The sequence below is a fragment of the Peromyscus californicus genome, unplaced genomic scaffold, assembly GCF_007827085.1.
Source record: "Peromyscus californicus insignis strain IS unplaced genomic scaffold, ASM782708v3 Scaffold_12__1_contigs__length_115047231, whole genome shotgun sequence".
Lineage (NCBI taxonomy): Eukaryota > Metazoa > Chordata > Mammalia > Rodentia > Cricetidae > Peromyscus > Peromyscus californicus.
The window spans coordinates 28,683,579-28,704,311 of NW_026294413.1; the positions used below are offsets into that span (position 1 = coordinate 28,683,579).

Consider the following 20,733-nt stretch of genomic DNA (forward strand, 5'->3'; position numbering starts at 1 on the left):
CTTAGCAAAGTTTGTAGCACAAATTCTAATTGGTCTTAATAATAAAACCCTGGAGTCAGATATTGGGGTAAATGCTGAAAGATCAGAAAAATAGAGCAGCTAGCCAGTAGTTCTTATCTCTAGGAAATCTTCAGCTGAAAAGGCATGAGCTCCTGTCTTCTCCTGCCTTATATTCCAAGTGCTGGATCAAAGGTGTGAGTCACCACTGTCTGGCTGTGTTTCTCTTTTAGACTGGATTAGTCTTGTGTAGCCCAGGTTTGCCTCGAATTCATGGAGATCTGTTTGCCTCTACCTTGCAAGTGCTGGGATTAAAGATGTGTGCCACCACTGCTTTGGTTAGCCACTTTGGTGCCACCACTATGGCTAACTAGAGCCTTAGCACCACACTGATCTTCAGGCAAGCTTTATTTGATAGATCACAAATAAAGTATCACCACAAATGCTTGTGAGTTTTCTAATTACATATTTATCAACTTTCATCGACACAGAAATGAACACAAGGAATATGAAAACATCTGGTTTATTAGTTGAGAAAAGTAATTCTCTTTTAAATCCCAAATCTAGGGTAGAATACCATGTTGTTATTCCTTACTCATAGTATATGTCCATAGTATTGCCACCTTGTTATTGTGACTGACATGGCTAAGCTAAAATATTTAGCCCTATGTAAAAAGGAGAAGGACATGGTAAGAGATTGTTCACTCATTTTAAGGATCTACCTGCAAGCAAAATAAAAATGATCTTCAGATTGTATTTCAGTGAAAAATTGGCTAAACTGTCATAGTGACTTGGGAGCAGAGTATTTTAGAAACAACACAGGCTCCATACATAGCATTGAAGATAGGACAAATATCATCTTGATATAAAGAAATCATGACCTTCCTTAACAATTAAATTGAAAATGGGACAGGAGGTGAGAAATAAATGAGTTATCTCTTCTAAGTTATTTTTTCCTAAATATACAAGTTTTTGTTTTGTTTTGTTTTTTATTGAATCCAAGTTTACTGGCAAGAAATAGTTTGTAGATAATGAAGTGTATTCAAATTGATGAGATTTATTGGATATTATAAAGAGAAAATGTTGAAAATTATGGCTTTTCTGTGAAACAGATTGTGCCTTTTTTAATACCTGTAATATATATAGAAACACAGAAATGTATATATATATATATGGAGAGAGAAATACATATGTTTGTGTATATGTATAACAGAGAAGGAACTGGTAAATCCTATTAAGCATTCTCTAATCTACTGAAATAAAAAATCTACATGTGTTACACTGAAGTGTTCAGTAATCCAATAGATGAAATCTTTTTGTAAACATTCAGACAACAGTTTATTTTAAAATTATTAAAAATCTCAAAGAACATTCACTTCCATCTAGTAAACACTTGGGAAATTGAAAGAATTTTTGCATATAATAAGGCTGCTAATTCTACCTTGCATATTTTAGGTAAATGCTGCTAATAGAATGATATTTTCTCCAAGAATTCCATATGAATTTACTCTATAATGTACCGAAACGGTATTTGTTCTCACAAGCATAAATTATTCAGTCTCAGAATTCATTTACCATGCAAAATTAAATTAAAATACTCAAAGCTATTTCAAGTTATAGGCATTCAGTGGTTAGGCACAGCTTAAGTAATGAAGAAGCACACAATGTTATCATGTTTCTTGGACAAATTTGCACTTGTCAGAATTGAAGCACTTTTGCATATTAGAAAGCATGTTTTCATATTGATGATTTCCCATGTAAATGATTAATAAATCAAGATGCATAATGGTGCCTCTGAAAAACTATTTTTGCATGTAATGTGAATAGTGTTTTAGTATATTATTATAATCAAAGATTACTAGAAATTGCTAAAAGTTTAGTGTCTAACGCTATGTTTTATATATGTATATTACCTGTATATCAGTATGATATCTCATGGAGACATAAAAGCATTATGTAATAATGGTGATAAGCACAGCTATTTAAAACTTATCACAATTGTTCATATTGAGCATAAAGAACACTGGCACCTCAGAGAAATTAAGAAGGCAGGGAAAGAGAGAAGTGAGTTAAGAACAGTGTGGGAAAGTGATAAACATCTTTTTTATGTTTCAACCTAATAAGTAATCTTAATTGATGAAATTCACTGTATAACATTACTAAGGTTTAGGAGAATTTAAGACCATAAGTTATCATTTCTTTTTTTTTTTTTTTTTTTTTTTTTGGTTTTTCGAGACAGGGTTTCTCTGTGTAGCTTTGCGCCTTTCCTGGAACTCACTTGGTAGCCCAGGCTGGCCTCGAACTCACAGAGATCCGCCTGGCTCTGCCTCCCGAGTGCTGGGATTAAAGGCGTGCGCCACCACCGCCCGGCTAAGTTATCATTTCTAAGAAGAGTAATGATTTGCCCCTTCTCACTTATATATAAATATTATTTTACTTACATTTTTCTATTTGGGTTGCTCCTACTTTTATTGTGAACAAACTGAATATCAAAGTGGACAGGTATTTGGTATAATAATAAATATAATAGAGATGGAACTTTGATTCATTTGAAAGAGTCATACAATTCTAACAAAATTAAAAAGTCAATAAGACGTGAAAATTAACTTCAAAATAATACTATTAACATAGGGATAATACTATTATCCTTTAGGATATTTCTCTGCTTTTAAAATCAAGTCAAACACCTACTGGTCAATGTATCTGTTCTACCTACAGCCTTATAGCTCATCTGAATTTTAATGGTCATACACTAGTCTGTTCATTAAAATTTTTTTTAAATTTTTTTCATTTTATGTAAAATATATATATATATATATATTTTTCTCCTTTCTTTACTCGACTATTCTACAATCATAGAGGCCTCTGCATTGCTGGGATTAAAGACATGAATCACTGCCACCCAGCAATTTTTTTATCTTATAAATAATCCTGATTACAGTGTCCCCTCCATCTACTCCTCCAAGTTTCTTACCAACTCCCCTCCCACCTATCCTTTTCCCTTTCTCCCATTAGAAAATAAAAAGGATTCTAAGGAATAATAATAAAAAATAAATATAAGATAAAACAAAAAAATAACACATCCAAAATAGACAAGGCAAACAGAAGGAAAATTGTCCAAGAGAAGGCACAAAAACAGAGATGCACTCAATTACAGATGCAGCCATTCCATAAAAACACTAAACTACAAGCCTTAGTATTTATGCAGAGGACCTGGTACAGACCACTGCAGGCCCTGTGCATGCTACAGCAATCTCTATGAGTTCATATGGGCTTTGATCGTGTTGATTTAGAGAGCCTTGTTTCCCCAGAGTCCTCCATCCACTCAGGCTCTTACACTCTTTCTGCCTCCACTTCTGCAAGGTTCCCTAAGTTCTGAGGGAAGGGATTTAGTGGAGACACCCTATTTAGGCCTGAGTATCTCTGCCAAACTTACACTCTGCATCCTGTCTGGCTGTGGATCACTGCATTTGTTCCCATCTCCTGCAAGAGGAAGCTTCTTCCATGATGATTGAACAAGGCACTAATCTATGAGCATACAAGATTGTCATAAAGACTAATTTAATTGCCACTTTTTTGTTTCTTTAGTCTTTACTTTTAAAGAACATTTTTATTTTTATTTTTATTAGACCTGAGTTATCTAATCTCAGGTTCTTAGTCACTTCAGCAGTATTGGGTATAGGTTCCTTCTGGTGGAATGATGGAGCTTAAACCTAATCAGTTATTGATTGGTTACTCCCACAAGCTTTGTGGCACCTAGCATATTTTGCAGGTAATATACCATTGTGGAGTACCTTCCTTAACCAAAGACACTAGAACATAGGAATCAGGGCTCTGTTTAAACACCGTCTCTACTTCTCCATGTATTATGAGTTGTGTAGGTGTTGTCTTCAGCAATGGGGCATTTCCTTCAGTTTTTGTAGTGCAACCTATACCTTTGCAACAGTCTATATTGCTTGTGGAGTCCCATGGAACCCCTTTGGACAACAACTAAATTAGATAAAAACAAATCCAGGTACTTGAATCTTCATTTGATAACAAAAGATGGCCAGTGGAGATTTTTGTCTCCCCCTTGTTTGGTGATTTAGTTTAAATACCCTTTATGTATGTATATATTTTAGAAAGCCTCTACTATATCAGGTTTCCACACAACTCCTCGAATGGTCTTTAATATTAGCTGTCTCTCCCTGTATGCCATCCATCATTTCCTTCTTCTCACCCCTTGTATTTTCAACTTTGTTATTCAGAATTTACCATCTCTGAGTAGGAAGCAGACAGGCAAGGACCTGGTGCTCTACCTCTTTAAACAAAAGTGAAACATAAAATATGCTCAAAGGCATCATTAGCACTATTTGCTAATCATAGATGAGGACCGCATTTCTTCTCTCTGCATCCTAGTAAACATCTCTGACAGAAAAAGAAATGGGACAAAGAGACCAATGGAAACTTCCTAAACTGTACAATAGAAACTTCATTTTGTTCCTTCAGAGATGATTTCCTTATGTTGGCCAGAAGAATATTTCCATAAAGTAGATTTGGTCTGAAAGGATAGTGGTTGGTTTGTTTTGTAGAAATCATAATTATTATATTTTCAAATAAATCATTCCACTAAATGTGTTTCTGTTTGTTGGCAATGTTCAAGATTACAACTTTATCTCAATCTCTATGTCCTTGGTACAATTCCAAGCACAAAGTAAGTACTCAATTAGCATTTTGGAATCTATTAGACTCTGGAAATAGAGCTCAATTTTTCTTCAAGGAACTGTATCAGAGTAAATTATAAATAGGTTATAGTGTAGATAAATAATAATATAAATGTACATGCATCTATATAAATATTAGTTACGTTCAAGAATAAATAATGGAATGATACAATGAAGATGGATTACTGTTGATAAGTTATATCCACAGATAGATTTGTACTATTTAATTTCTTCTATATTTGTGTGTGAATTATCTATTTTTATTTTCTTTGGCTTAATATTAATAATGGTAATATATTTAAGACATTCGTTCAATATAGTTTTTTGGGTTAGATAGTGACTGATAGATTAAACAGTTGTTCAAATATTAATTAAAATTCATATAGCTATGTCTTAGTAAACACAATAAATAAATAAGTACTAAAATGTTTGATAGTTTTATTGCAAAAAATATAAAACATCCATTCAAGTCTGCTCAAGTCACCATTGTTATTATTTAAATTATCCTATAAACCAATACTAATTATAATATTTCTGTCAAGACAAGTAATAGCTATATAGTGTTTGTACATTTAATATATTTTCAAACATCAAAGTTAACATTTGCTGTCAGTCATTAAAGTATACATACATTCACTGTAAATTATATTTTTAGTAACTATAAACATTATACGTAAGACAAGATTAGGAACTTTGGACTAATTTTTTCTTATTTTATTTTTGAGAGTTTTAGAGTTTCACATGTCTATATAATGTGTTTTGGTCAAATTTTCTCTCCTTCTTTATCTTTCAGTTCTACCCATAGAGGCTCACCTCTATTCCTGCACAATATCATGTGTTGTTCCTTAAACACATTCAATGTGTCCAATTAGTGTTGCCAGCCAGTATGTGCAGAGTTTTCTAATTATCTACTGGATCATGGGTACATTCCCAGGAGTCATGTGATTAGTAAAACCAATTTCCCTCTCTTAGTAATCATCACCTAGCTCCTCAGCTAGAGGTAGGACTTTAGGAGTGACTCCTTTTTTTATGTTGTGGATTTGTTTGACTTGATTTTAGTAGGTCTCCTGCTTGCTGTCACAAATGCTGAGAGTTCACAAGTGCTACTGGCCTGGTGTGACCTCAAACTCCTGTTTTGTTATAGTCATTTATTGCCTCTGGCTCTCACAACTTTTATACCCCTCTTCCATGATGATTCCTTAAATTTGAGAGGAAAGATTTTGATGTAGATATCCTATATACAGCTGAGCACTTTGCAAACTAGTTCTCTGAATGTGTAACAATTGTGGGTCTTAAAAAAACTTCTGTGGTAAAAATTGAGAGATTCACTAATGCTATATATCTTTTACCGCTTTGAATTCCACATTTCATCTTTTCATTTTGGAGGAGGCAAATATCTAAGAACTGAAGGTTTTCTGTAATGTGATGGAGATGATTAAAAAAAAATCCTACCTCTCAAATTATTGATTCTTATGTTAGGTTTTAAGTAAGATAGTGAAATATAAATTCATATTTTGATATAGAGGGAAATCTAAATTTCCTACAAAATAATAGTTATAACTAGTCATTAAAGTTAAGTGGTTATTTATTGTGATGGTGGAAGAGATGACTAATTGTATAAGAGCACTGACTGATCTCCCAGACGTCCAAGATTTCATTTCCTGTCCCCACATAGTGGCCCACAAACATCAATAACTCTAGTTTGAAGAAATTCAACACCCTCTTTTGTACTCTATGAGTATCAGGCACATATCTGGTATATGAACACATATTTAGGCAAACCAGTCATATACATAAAACATTTTGTTTATTTTCGAGAATTTCATACATGTACATAATACAATATGATCATAATTGGTTGACAGTTCCAATTCCAAATGTCTCAATTGCACCCCTCATATTTCCTCAAACATTTAATGTATTTTGATTTTGATAATCTATTATGTCCAGTTAGTGTTGCACATATGTGCCTGTGCATGAGTCTGGAACCAGCCATTTGAACATGGGAAACTTACCAATGGCCATATCCTCAATAAACATGATTCTTCTTCTTCAAGCACCTATCCACTGACAGTAGTTTCTCTATATAAGATGGAACCTGGTGACCACAGCCTCACCTACACTAGGATTTATTGATGACTTGTTCTTGTGTAGAGCTTGTGCAAGTAACAACTATCATGAATTCACAGTTGTAGTAAACATTTACTCCCAGAAGTTCCCAGTACACCTTGCTTTCCTCTGGCTCTTACATTCATTCTACATCCTCTTTCTAAATGTTACAAGAGCCCTGTTGTGGTTGGTGGTGTGTTCATATAGATGTTCCATTTAGGGTGAGGACTCAGTGTCTTAGTCTTAGCATTTTAGTCAATTAAGCATCACTCTGTTGACCACTGCCCACTGGAAAACATCCAGGGCTCCAAACAATCTGGGTTTCCAAAACAGCACAAGCTCTTGCCTTTCTTGTCCATCATAACTAGATTGACACACTGATGCTTAAGGCACCATGCTGTGGTTGATATATTGAGCACCCCAATAAACTTATCTGGGGGTCAGAGAACAGAACAGCCACTATATTAAACATAGGTTTGGGCAGTGGTAGCACAGGCCTTTAATCCTAGCATTCCAGAGGCAGAGATCCGTCTAGATCTCTGTGAGTTCAAGACCACACTGGAAACAGCCAGGCATGGTGACACATGCCTTCAATCCCAGGAACTGATGGCAGGAAGCAGAAATATTATATATATATATCATGAGTACCAGGAACTAGAGCCTTGTTAAACTTTTAGGCTTTTAGCAGCAGTTCAGATGAGATCCATTCAGATGAGGACTCAATGGCTCCAATTTAAGGAAACAAGATTGGCTGAGGAATTGGCAAGGTGAAGTTAGGTGTGGCGTGTTCTGTCTCCCTGATCTTTCAGCATTTATGCCAATACCTGGCTCCCGAGTGTTTTCAATTAATGCAGCTTTTTAAGATTCATGTTACACCATATGCTTTGGTTGCAAAATATCTAGAAATCAATCTCAAACTGTCTGGGAAACTTCTTCCTTATTTGGTAGTTTTCATAATGTCAGGAGGTTCTGTATAGGCTGCTGGATGATGAAAGACACCACTGGTCATACACAGTGCTGGCCATTTCAAGCTGCAGCACTGCCATACCAGCAAGATGTGCCTTCTCATATTGTAGTGGCAATCCTTTTATGGGGCAATTAATTGCTTCCTGTTTAAGTCAGAGGCTTGCTTCCAAAAAGGAATTTTCATGCCCACTATCTTAATCTTGATCAAAATCTGATGACTAGGGAGAAAACAAGCCCTCCTAGAGTAAAAACTGATGTTGTTTTGACAAATGGCCATACTATCAAAACACCTTCAAAATATTTATGTTTATAGCAAAGTCATTTTTCAAATAGGAGGATTTTGTCATTTTGACTAGGTACCATATTAGTCAACCCTTTCTTTCCTCCTATTATTCTGTCCCCTCTTGTTTTGCTCCTTCTTAGAAGTTTGATTCTGGGGCCAGCTGAATAAATATAACATGGAAAAATAAGAATTTTGTTATGATATTTTCTATCGTTACACCTTAATAGCTTTGGTTGTTTAGTTACAAAAACTGTGTTTGTATTTTTTATAGGCCTGTATATATGTATCCAGCTTCTCTGAGAATCTAAATATTTCGGACCCCTATTTTAACTGTATATGCAATAAACTTCTATTGAGTAAAGTATGTTGATACATACTTGTAAACCTAGTACTTGGGAGTCTGAGACAGGAGAATTGCTATGAGTTACAGTCTAGCATTGACTATACAATGGGAACCTTTTCAGCAACAAGGTAGAAATATGAAAATATAATTATTTTATACAACTATTATACATAATTTATACACATTACTAGGCATTTTCAACAGAAGCTTAGGGAGAAAGGACATTTCTTAGAATGATTTGCTAGACACATTGAAGTAAAGTCTAGTAGCTTCCTTTTAAAGAATGTGTTTCTCCCAACATTCAAATCTCCTGGGCACACTCTGGATTCCCTGGCTTGAAAATAGTTCAAATAGATTTTAAATTCTGTCAAAGAACTCCTTTGAAAAGTGTGAAGTAGCTTTTATGTTTGCTGATTTCTCTCTGTTTAGCCCTTTTTCTGAATCTTGCAGAGAGGCTGCAATAAACCATAGCCTATTTCAATAAAAAATTATTTAAATGTGGCCACCAAGTTAAGTCATGTAGTGTTTAATATAAAAAGGAACAATACAAATTGTGAACTGAAGTTAACGCCTATTTTCTTTATCATCAGTTTTCAAACATTTTTTAGCCTTCACATCTACAAGAAAATTATCAATAAATTCATTGGGCATGAACAATCATTCAGGCTTGAAATTGCAGTGCTTGGAATAGTAAGGCAGAGTATTTGCCATGATTATGGGGCTAGCTTGAGATGTACACAAGTTTATGAGTTCTAGGCTAATATGAGTAGGCATTTCAAATGATAAGTAAAGTAGAGAACTTCCATTAAATATAATAAAACATATCAAAGTTTGAAAATAAAGTATATAAGAGTACATCAGAGTGCTACCTCTTTTCATTGCTAGAAGGGCAAAAATCACCTTATCAAAAATAATATTGCCCTGACATTAATCCACACACCTATGAACATATAATTTTTGACAAAGAAGCCAAAACTGTACAATGGAAAAAAGAAAGCATCTTCAGCAAATGGTGCTGGCATAACTGGATGTCAATGTGTAGAAGGCTTCAAATAGATCCATATCTCTCACCGTGCACAAAACTTAAGTTCAAGCGGATCAAAGACCTCAACATAAATCCAGTTACTCTGAACCTGATAGAAGAGAAAGTAGGAAGTAGTCTTGAATGCATGGGCATAGGAGATCACTTCCTAAATATAACACCAGTAGCACAGACACTGAGAGAAACAATTAATCAATGGGACCTCTTGAAACTGAGAAGCAAAGGACACAACAAGACAAAGCGACAGCATACAGAATGGGAAAAGATCTTCACCAACCCCACATCTGATTGAAGGCTGATATCCAGAATATACAAAGAACTCAAGAAATTACACATCAAAATGCCCAAGAGTGCAATTAAGAAATGGGCTATAGAGCTAAACAGAGAATTCTCAACAGAGGAAGCTCAAATTGCTGAAAGACATTTAAGGAATTGTTCAACATCCCTAATCATCAGGGAAATGGAAATCAAAATGACTCTGAGATACAACCTTACACACATCAGAATGGTTAAGATCAGAAACACTGAAGACAGCTTATGCTGGAGAGGATGTGGAGCAAGGGGAACTCTCCTCCACTGTTGGTGGGAATGTAAGCTCTTACAGCCACTTTGGAAATCAATATGGTGCTTTCTTAAAATTGGGAATCAATCTCCCCCACGACCCAGCTATACCACTCTTGGTCATATACCCAAGGAATGCTCAATCATACCACAAGGACATATGCTCAGCTATGTTCATAGCAGCATTGTTTGTAATAGCTAGAACCTGTAAACGACCTAGATGCCCTTCAACTGAAGAATGGATAGATAAAATGTGGTACATATACACAATGGAGTACTACTCAGCAGAGAAAAACAATGACATCATGAGGTTTGAAGGCAAATAGATATATCTAGCAAAAAATCATCCTGAGTGAGGTAACCCAGACTCACAAAGACAAACATGGTATGTACTCACTCATAGGAGGATACTAGATATAAAACAAAGGATGACTAGACTGCTACTCACAACTCCAGGGAGGCTACCTAGTAAAGAGGACCCTAAGAAAGACACAGGGATCACCTAACAACAAAGAAATGGATAAGATCTACATGAGCAAACTGGATGTGGGGCGGGTAATGAAGGGCAAGGGTCAGGGGAAAGAGAGTTTAGGGAAGCGGGAGATTCCAGCTGGATTATGAACAGAGAGGGAGAACAAGGAAAAAGAGACCATGATAAATGAAGACCTCATGGGAATAGGAAGAAGCAAAGTGCTGGAGAGGACCACAGAAATCCACAAAGATACCTCCACAGTAGACTACTGGCAATGGTCGATAGAAAGCCCAAACTGACTTAATCTGTTGATCGGATGGCCGAACACTCTAACTGTCATGGTAGAACTCTCATTCAATGACTGATGGAAGCAGATGCAGAAATCCATGGCCAAGCCCCAGGTAGAGCTCTGGGAGTCCAATCAGTGAGAGAGAGGAGGAATTATATGAGCAAGAGATGTTGACACCATGATTGGAAAAAGCACAGGGACAAATAGCCAAACTAGTGTAAATACATAACTATGAGCCAATAACTGAGGAGCCCCCATGGAACTGGATCAGGCCCTCTGGATAAGTGAGACATTTGAATAGTTTGAATGGTTTAGGAGGCCCCAAGGCAGTGAGACCAGGACATGTCCTTAGTGCATGAGCTGGCTGTTTGGAACCTGGGGCCTATGCTGGGACAATTTACTCAGCCTGGGTGAAGAGAGGAGGGTACTGGACCTGCCTCAACTGAATCTACTAGGCTGAGCTGAATCCCCAGGGTAGTCCTTGTCCTGGAGGAGATGGGAATGAGGGGTGGATTGGGGGGAGGGTACGGGGGTGGGAGGAGGGAGGACAAGGGAATCCGTGGCTGATATGTAAAATTAAATTAATTATAAAATTAAAAAAAGAAGAGCTTGTACAGCAAATTACATTTCATTATGCTGATTGTGGGAACAAGCATTGAAACAGACTATATAATTTCAGTTAACAATATTTCATAAATTTTAACCAATGTATTGTCTTTAACATGGACATCCTATTATATAATGTTTAATAGATATTCATATGTATTAGAATATATCTAAAATTATTTCCTATAAAACAAACTTATTGCTAATCTTACTCATTAAAATTAAGAAAAATTATTCAAATACAATGTATTTACTTATAACTTGAACCCTTTTCTTTACATATCTATGTCTTTCTGACTTTGAGAGATGTCTTGTTGGGGCTTTCTATCCCCCAATATTCATTTGACTGAATACATATATATATATATATTCTGTTATATTAGGTTTCCATAATACCTCTCAAATGGCCCTTAGTTTTAACTCTTCCTCTGGGATTGCCTCATTTGCTACCCTGTTATTTCTTTCCACATTTGATCCTCCTATTCCAGCCCACCATGTACACCCCACCCCCGTCAATCCATAACTATCTATGTTAGTTTCTTTTTCTCTATACCTAATTTCTATGGTTATATAAATTTTAGCCTATCCATGGCAGAATTAAAAGCTAACATTCACATAAAAAATATACACCATACTTTCTTTTTTTGTTCCCTGGATTACTTACTCAGGGTTATTTTTTCTAGCTATTTCTATTTAACAGTGAATTTCATTTTTTAAATATTGAGTAATATTCCATTGTGTAAAGTTACCATATTTTCTTTATGCATTCATGATAAAGTTTCATGATGTCCCATTATCTTATTGTTGGTCTTTCTTAGTGCCTGTGCTATCAGTTTTCTGTTCAGAAAGTCTTTTCCTATGTTAATGAATTTAAGGCTATGACCCATTTTCTCTTCCATAAGGTTCAGTTTATCTGTTTTTGTGTTGAGATATTTGACCCATCTGGACTTGGGTTTTCTGTAAACTGATAAATTTGGATCTATTCAGATGCTTCTTAATGCAGCCATCCAATTTGACCAGCAACACTTGATGAAGTTGCTTGCCTTTTTTTCAGTGTATATTTTGGGTTCAAAATATACACTGAAAAAAATCAGTATCAAAAAAAATAGGTAGATGGAAATTTTTACAGGTCTTCAATTTGATTCTATTGATCAAAATATCTGTTTCTGTGACAGTCCCATAACTTTTTTTATTAATATATCTCTGTAGAACAATTTGAGGTCTCAGATGGTGATATCTCCAACAGTTCTTTTATTATTCAAGATTCTATTAGTTATCCTGCATTTTTCTGGTCCTATGTGAAGCTAAATATTTTCCTTTCAATATCTGTGAAAAATTGAATTGGAATTTAGGTGAGTATTGCATTGAATCTATAGATTGCTTTTGGTAGAATGGCCATTTTTTCTGTAATTATCTTACTGATCTATGAGCACAGGGGGTCTTCCCATCTTCTGGTATCTTCTTCTAGTTCTTTTTTCAAGATCTTAATGTTTTTATCATAAAAGTCTTTCAGTTTCTTGGTTCATGTTTCCCCATGATAGATTACATCATTTGAGGCTATTGTGAAAGGTGTTATTTTCATGATTTCTTTCTCAGTCCATTTTTCATTTGTATATAGTAGGTCTACTTACTTTTGTAGCTTAATTTTGTACACAACTACATTGCTGAAAGTGTTTAACAGCTTAGGAGTATCCCAGTGGAATTTTAGCATCGCTTCTATATACTCTCATATCATCTACAAAGAAAGATACTTTGGCTTCTTCTTTTCAAATTTCTTGTATCTCTTGAGGATTGCTTTGTGTTCAAGAATGTAGTCAATTTTGTAGAAAATTCCATGAGTTGCTGAGAACATTCTTTCATGTTTCAGTGAAACATTTTGTGAATACTAGGTCTATTTGGTTTATAATGCCAGCTGGCTCTAGCATTTTTCTGTTTAGCTTTTGTCAGGGTGATGTGTCTATTGGTGAGACTAGAGTATGAAAATTCCCATCTGTCTGTGAGGGGCAGTATGTGATTTGAGCTGTAATCGTGTTTCTTGTATGAACTTGGTTGCCCTTTTGTTAAGTGCATAGATGTGAATTGCAGCATACTCTTGGTAGATTTTCCCTTGATGAGAATATAGTGTCCTTCCCTATCTCTTCTGATTAGTTTATGGTCAAAGTCTATTTTTCCAGATACTAAAATTTCTGTACCAACTTGTTTGTTAGACCCATTTGCTTGGAATTTCTTTTTCCATCATTTTATCCATAGGTAATATCTATCCTTGGTGGTAAGATATGTCTCTTGGATGCAGTAGCATTTTCTTTGGTCTCTATTATGGTAACATATACTGTGCACGCTAATAAAATTTACCTGAAAAATCAAAAAGACAAAGGAACAAGCCCCCTCTTACTCCTAGGACTCTTCAGCCTGAAAAAGCTCCAGCTGTAAGGGCTTCCTCAGCCAAAAAGGCTTCTAGTTCCTGTCTCCTCATGCCTTATATACCTTTCTCCACCCAGCCATTAAAGGTGTGTGTGCTTCCCAAGAACTGGGATTAAAGGTATGTGCCACCACTGCCTGACTGTTTCTCTCCTAGACTGAGTCAATCTCATGTAGTCCAGGGCGACTTTGAACCCACAGAGATCCAGGCAGATATCTTCCTCTCAAACAGTAGGATTAAATGTGTAGGTGTGTGCCACCACTGTCTGGCCTTTATGTTTAATCTAGTCTCTTGTTCAGTTCTCTTATCTTCTGGCATATTTTATTAGGGTACACAATTTATCACCACACTGTGTGGTCAGTGTTTTGATTGTTATAAGTCATTAGGAATTTGTTTTTTGATTTAGTCTATTTTCTGTTCTGTATGCTTCTGGTACGTTCTTTAGGTTGGGGATTTGTTTTTCTGTGATTTTCTGTGACTTTGACTTAGGTTTCTTCTCCATCATTTATACATGTATTATTCATAAACTTGCTCTTTTCAATGTGTCCCAGATTTCTTGGATGTTTTGCCTGGATTTTTTAAGATTTAACATTTTCTTTGACTGGAGTATCCATTTCTTATATCTTATTTTCAGTGCATGCAGTTTTTTTTTCCATTGCCTGTATGCTGTTAGTGAGGTTTGCCTCTGATATTTCTGTTCCAGTTCTTACTTTTCATTTCAAGTTTTACTTCACTTTGGGGACTCACAGTGATTTCATTCCCACTTTAATATTATTGAATCTATTTTTTCCTATTCAACACCACTGTTTGTTTTGGGTTTCATTAATTTCATTTTTGGCTTTATTTATTTCCTGCTTAAGGACTTTGAATATTTTTATAATTGCTGTTTTGAAGAGTTTGCCTTGTGTGTTGGCTTTGTTGCTTTTCTCAGAATCTCAATTAGTATTGATACTAGGCTCTAGTGGAGATATACTTTGCTTGCTGTTATTGATTATATTTTTTCATGGGTTACTAGGCATCTTGGTCTGAGTTGATTGTGATTCTAGGTGTTGATATCTGATCTTTTCTTTGTTGGGTTTGTTTTCCCACTTGTGGCTTCTGCTGACATTTCTGGATCTTATAAATTTGTGGTGGCTTTAAATTACCTTATGTGGAATGCTTTTAGTCCTTTGAGGTGTGGCCACCGTGAGTCCCAGTTAGAATCTGTTTCTAGGTATTGAGAACTGACAGTTTGGAGTGGGGTTGGGCTGAAAGGGTAATGGGTTGTGCAGGTCCACAGGTGGGATTAAACTGGAATGGAGGATCCTCATGGAATGGAGGGAGGGAGGGAAGATAGGCAGCTACATGTCATCTGCTAAAGGCCTCGGATGAGACTGAGGAACTGAAACTGAAGAATAGGAAGAGAAATGAAGCCCCTCTACTTGATTCTCTGGCTGTTGTGGCTAGTGGGTTCTTAGGGATAGTCTGGTATTGATCTTTGTTTCTTTCCCTCCTCTTTGCTTTCTTTAGCTGGTATACATATAAGGCTGCAAATATTTCTGTATGTAAATGTCTCTGTCTAAACACTGTTTTGAAATTTGAGTCTTTGAATTGTCCCATTTCTATTTGATAGTAGTTTGATATTTAAAAGAAATTTTCCGTGAATATTTTTAATTCAAACTGCATCCTTTATGTATGAGACTGACAATGAAGCTTGACAGTTTAATGCTGCCTGAAAAGAGCAATGTGAATTTTCAAAGGGAAATGAACTCATATTCTGTGACTGTTACACGCCTTTAGAAGCTTTCATTTACAGCCCATTTTATTCACTACGTACTGGTGCCTGCTTCACTTGCCCGAGGGCTATAAAGTTTAATAGAGACTCTGTTACAGAGCTCACATATTGACTAGGAAGACCAAGGTAACATTTAGAAGACATTGACAGACCAAAAACAAACCTTCGACACTGCCCCTTCCTTTTTACATCTTTATTGTCTTAATTAAATGGCCGGCACAGTAGTTTAAAAACTACTTAAAATTACTTTTTATTAAAAACTAACAATACTGTTATATAATTCATAGTTATCATTTATAATATCTTTTATAAATATTTAATCATCTATGTCAAAACAAAAAAGATACATAACTTTGGGGATAACTTCATGTTCCTCCAAGCAAAGAGGAAACTCTGAACAGTTCTAAATATGGAAAAATCTTTCTAGAACCGTGAATGTGAGAGGCAGTCAGTGCTACAGGTCTGGGTAATTCTGAGTGTGTGTTCACTTTCTACTCATCTGTAATGGAGTCTGAATGCCACAAGTCAAAGGAAACTCACGGATTAGTGTGACTTCTTTTAATTTAAATTGTAATGCATTAAGCTAAATATAAACAGCATTTCAGACATTGAGAAATAAAGCACTAATATATATTTGAAATGATGCTTTCTACCTAAAACAGACCCCATCTAATACAAAGAATGGTTTTGTAGAAGACAATAAATTTTTAGAGTTTTTTTTTTCTTTCAAGAAATTTGTACAATGTATAAAATGTTTATTTGTATATGTAGCTGCAGTTTTCAAGTTTGTATCCAGATGTAAATAGATAAGTTTTTTACAACTCATCACAAAATATTGACTTGCAGAATTGTGTCAACATTCTGAATTTCACCTAGAACTTATAACTTCATATATTACTTCTAATAGTTAGTTCTTCAATTGCTTTATTTTTTTCTGTTTTGCTAAGTGATGAACAACATCTCCACTGCAGATAGTATTTGAAAAAAGTTACTCTGCAGAGCTAAATAATTACCAGGCAAAGTCTGAAATATGACTTCAGAAGAAGATATTCATGTAAAATATGTGACTGAAGCCAAACTGGGCATTATTAAATAAAATATTCTGTTTAAAGAAGACTTGGCTATTCAACAAAATGTAAATGTATCTTTTATTTGCTGTAAAGTGATTTTTGTTAGGAAATGACACCCATAAGCAAACAACAAGCAAGGCAACATCCTCCAGCACACGTCACTGAAATCCAGCAGCCATCAACAACTGAGTATTTTTGCTCTACCCATTCCCTTTCCATGTGTTTTTGTTTAACACCCTTGAATGATTTTCATGAAAATTTCAAAGATGTTTTCATCCTAAAAGATTTTAATTAATTTCAGGAACAACTAAGAACAATCAAGGTCTTACTTTTTAACATAGTCACAATGCTACGAACCCAGCAGGAAGAGCTCATTCATTCCCTTATTAAAATCTATTGCCTACGTTAAACGAAAAATGCCCAAGGTTCCAAATCTCTCATAATATTTGCTCTGTATGAATTGACATCCAGGTGAGGAAACCCCCATTATTAAGTCTGTAACGCTTTTTAAGTTTTAGTTTGTTACCTTAGAAGAATGCTACTTAACTCATTTTAAAAAACCCCGAACTATGTATTGTGTCTCTCACCCTTCTTCTCTTTTCTAGTCCTGTAATGTGTCGTCATAGTCTAAGAACCTGTTTTCTCCTTTCATGTCACATCTGATCTTTTTTTTAATCATCCTTTCCAATATCTTTTGTTCCTCTATCCCTATGGATCGCCTCTCTACTTTCACGTTCTGTATATACTATCAAAACCCCTTTTTATAAATGTAGAAATATTAAAATTTAGGACCTTCATGTGAGAGAGAATCTGTGAGTATTTTTCTGATTCTTGGTTTTCTCACTTACTCTAATACTTTCTAGTTCTATTTATTTTCCCAAAAATTACATAGATACATTTTCCTAACAGATGAGTAAAACTCCAAGTTTTTTTTTTTATTTATGACACATTTGAAATAGCCATTCTTCCACTGATGAGCATCTTAGCTGCCTCCACTTCCCGCTACACGGATTAGTACAGTAAACACGGTTGTATACATGTAATCTGTCATAGCATATATAGAGTGTTTTGGGTATATGTTAAAGAGAGGTATAGCTGGGTCATATGATAGTTCCGTTTTTGTTGAGGAAACTCCATACTGATTTTTCACAGTGATTGCACTGGTTTACAATGCTAGCAACAACCATCATTTGTTGTCATTTGTTTTCTTGTTCACAGACAACTGACTTTGGTTATATAGGATCTCAAAGTGAAGAACTGTGTTGGAATTTTGATGAGAATTGCATTGATTCTGTAGATTTCTTTTGATAACTGTCTATTCATTTTATTGGCCCATTTATATTTTGGCTGTTTTATTGGTTGCATGTTTATGTTTAAAGTTCTTTATATATACTTGGTATCACACCCTTTTCCAAAATATAGTGAACAAATACTTCCTCCAATTTTCACCTATCTTTTTTCTCTGGTGAATGTTTCTTTTGCTGGGTAGAAACTTTAATATCTTTAGTTGCATTTCTTGTGGTAATCAATGCTACCCTAAAATAGAAAGAACACTATCAGAGTGTCCACACTACCTGACCTAACCTAAAGTTATACTACTGAGTGACAGTCATAAAAATGCATGGAATTTGCTTAAAAAGTAGACATGTTGACCAACGGTATATAATGCAGGATCCAGAAATAAACTTGAACAGCTATGGGCAACTGATTTTTAACAAATATATCAATTTTACATTCTGGAAAAAAGGTTAGCTTACTCCATAAATGGTGTTGACAAAACTGAATATTAACCTGAAGAAGAAATAAATTATAACCACATTTCTCATACTATAAATTAATAATTCAAAATGGGTCTAAAGTCTTTAACTCAATACTCAAGAAGCTGAACTTGTTGGAGAAATACACAGAAAATATATCTGAAGACGCAGTAAAGACAAGAATTTTCTGAATAAGATTCTGAACCACAAGCACAGTCATTCACACTTAATTTAGAAATATTCATTACCTGTCTCTGTGTTTTTTAAGTCATTTATTTGAAAAAAAATCTGTCTGGTTACCTTAAAAAATGTTTCACCTTCTGGAATGTTCTGTTTGCATGCAGGTGGTATTCTTTGTCATTCCTTTTCACATCTCATTCTCCATTGTGGTAGGTTTCAGAATGTTTGTGAAAATGTTTGAATTTTTTTTTAAGATTGTGATTGAATGTATTGTATAACTGTAATTATATTGTAGGTCTTTGTGCTTTTTATTTTTTATGATGCTTTGCCTTGACTAACTTAAGCCTGTCAATCAAATTTCTCTGTGCATAACAGCCTAGGACAATGATTAAAATTTTGGTAGACATTGAGTCAGTAGATGATCACACACATGCCTCCATCTTTGATAATCAAAAACATGTAATGTTTTGTGTAAAATGAGTATTCTCTATAAATACATACTATATATATATACATATATATATGTATATATATATGTATATATATATAGTGAAAACTGTATTTAACACACTGATGTTAATTTTTGGTTTATTTCAATAGTTCATTGTTCGAGTTTTCTACTGGCCAAATAAGTCCTGGAACACAAAACATACATTTCCATTTTTAAAAGAAAATATTTTTCCTTTAGTCAGTCATAATTTGTATTTCTGTTTTTGTCTTGCTAACGTTTAGCTTTGGATCTTAATTGTAAATTTCAGATTAAAGGCAAAGATGTGGATTAGTGATTCATTTTCAGCTGAAATAAGTTATACTCAATCTCTCAGTGTGTACCATTCTAAACATTATGTACAGATAGATATTTGAAATTTATATATGTAATATGAAGTAATTAGATATTTTGAAAAGGAAGTGTTTGTAGGTATTATTATTTAAATAACTTGGCTTACCTGGCTCCAAACACTTCATCTGCTGTTGTATCCTTCATGGAAAATTTTAGCAATGTTATGACTAATAACAGTTCTATTCATCTGGAACTATTTCCCTAAAATTCAAAGGCTAAATGGATATTTTTAGACATATTGCTCACTGCTCTCTCAAATTCCTTTGTTTGGATGTTTTAGTTTTTGTTTGTGTGTTTACTGAGCTAAGTTCTTAATAAGTTTATGTTAATAGTATTTATACATGTTTGCACATACGTAATATACTCTGTCCTGGAGCTCACTCTAACACTTTACTTATATCACACTTAATACTCATTTTAATAAAGCTGGCTACATTTTCTTTTAAACTAGATTTTTTTAAAAATTGTTTTGATTTTCTTTTTGAAACACTATTTCCTGTATACTTCCCAGGCTGGTCTTGAACTAGGTACATAGATGAATGAATTTGTCCATTTGCCTCCTGATCCTTTTATGTCCTCTTCCCAAATGCTGGAATAACATGTATGTGCCACTACATCAAGCTTACCACCCACCGAATTTTGGAACAAAATGTCTATTTCTCTTCTAAAAAACGTAGAATAGATTTGCATTACCTTTTCAGAAAAGGTTACATCTACTAAGTATTCAAATTGAGGTCCTCCAGGTTTTCAAGCATTCTTTTGGCTTCATTATAATATCACTACATTTCAGTCTTGTTCAAAACATCATTTGCTGTGGAATATAATGATTTATGCTTCTAAATATACAACTTGGAAAGAACGGCATGACATTTATTTTTACCAAATGAATCTTTATCATTTTAAGGGTTCAGGTATGATTTTTAAGTACCTTAGAGTTTAGAATGACCATTATCATGGCTAATAGTTTCAAAAAATTTATCTGTCAAAATTATTGAACTTGAGAACAAATATTCTTAATTTTCTTTTTCAGATAACAGTTTTTTTTCTTTTCATTTTTCTTTATTAAGAAATTTTCTACTCACTCCACATACCACCCTCAGATCCTCCCTCCTCCCTCCACCCCCTCCCTCCACCCTCCTCCCACCATCCAGCCCTCCCTCCCAAGCCACTCCACTTTCTCATATCCCCCAAAGCAAGGTCTCCCATGAGGAGTCAGCAGAGTCTGGCACACTGAGCCTAGGCAGGTCCAAGCCCCTTCCCACTTCACCAAGGCTACTCAAGGCATAAGGCGTCACACCACAGGTACCAGGCTCCCGAAAGC

General features: G+C 34.8%; 1 protein-coding gene across 1 annotated transcript in view; it reads left to right on the plus strand.

The window, feature by feature from the left end:
• Klhl1 (kelch like family member 1) overlaps positions 1-20,733 on the plus strand; it is a 335,255-nt gene that overhangs the window by 303,476 nt on the left and 11,046 nt on the right. The gene's annotated exons all lie outside the window — the stretch shown is intronic.